This window comes from Triticum aestivum, chromosome 6B (assembly GCF_018294505.1).
Source record: "Triticum aestivum cultivar Chinese Spring chromosome 6B, IWGSC CS RefSeq v2.1, whole genome shotgun sequence".
Classification (NCBI taxonomy): Eukaryota; Viridiplantae; Streptophyta; class Magnoliopsida; order Poales; family Poaceae; genus Triticum; species Triticum aestivum.
In genome coordinates this window covers 462,978,491-462,979,178 of record NC_057810.1, presented here as the reverse complement: position 1 = coordinate 462,979,178, position 688 = coordinate 462,978,491, and the positions used below count along the sequence as shown (strand labels likewise).

The window sequence follows — 688 nt, the reverse complement described above, 5'->3', positions numbered from 1 at the left end:
CCCGGGCCTCGTTTCCTATATTCTGTAGCACCGTCTGTGTAGATGGCGCCGCTCCGTTGAAAACCACGGCGTTGCGGTGCGTCCAAACCTCCCATAGGACACGGATCAATAGCAACACGAGTTGGAGTCTATCTTTCTCTGCCTCAAGAACAGGTTGAAGTCGGTGTGTAAATTCAAGCATCAACTCAAGTTACAAGCACTCCTTTGCAGGCAGAGGGTCTTACTCTTTCTTTTGCTGCTCAGGTTGCAAGCAGATTACACATTGTTCGGCCCACCTTTCTTTTAGACTGCCTTTCCTTAGCTTTGGTTGCAGCAACCGGAAAGATGATTGAGGCTACCACCCCGTGGAGCATCAGGAAATCTTTGGGTGATTTCTTCAAGTACTCTTCCAACCTCCAACCTCAGGTGTGAAACATCTCAGGGGAGATTAATGGAATTGCACACAATGTAGCTCAACAAGTTCTTTGCTCAATTGTCAAACCTAAAATATGTTGCTTTCAGCTCATAGAAAATCTTCTTGCCCTGTAGTTTCTTTGCTCTCCAATTTTCAGATCCAAGGCTTTGTAATAATACATGTTGTATGTTGTTACTGAGCTGAATGAAAAGTTTGACGCTTTCTGCGCCTTCTGTTGTTAAAAAAAAATGTTGTCCCGCGGCATCACCAAGCTCGTTTGTAAATGGTAGGAAC

General features: G+C 44.9%; 1 protein-coding gene across 1 annotated transcript in view; it reads right to left on the bottom strand.

Annotated features, from left to right (window-relative positions):
* The window catches only part of LOC123137479 (protease 2), a 6,991-nt gene that overhangs the window by 1,698 nt on the left and 4,605 nt on the right, over positions 1-688 (bottom strand). The gene's annotated exons all lie outside the window — the stretch shown is intronic.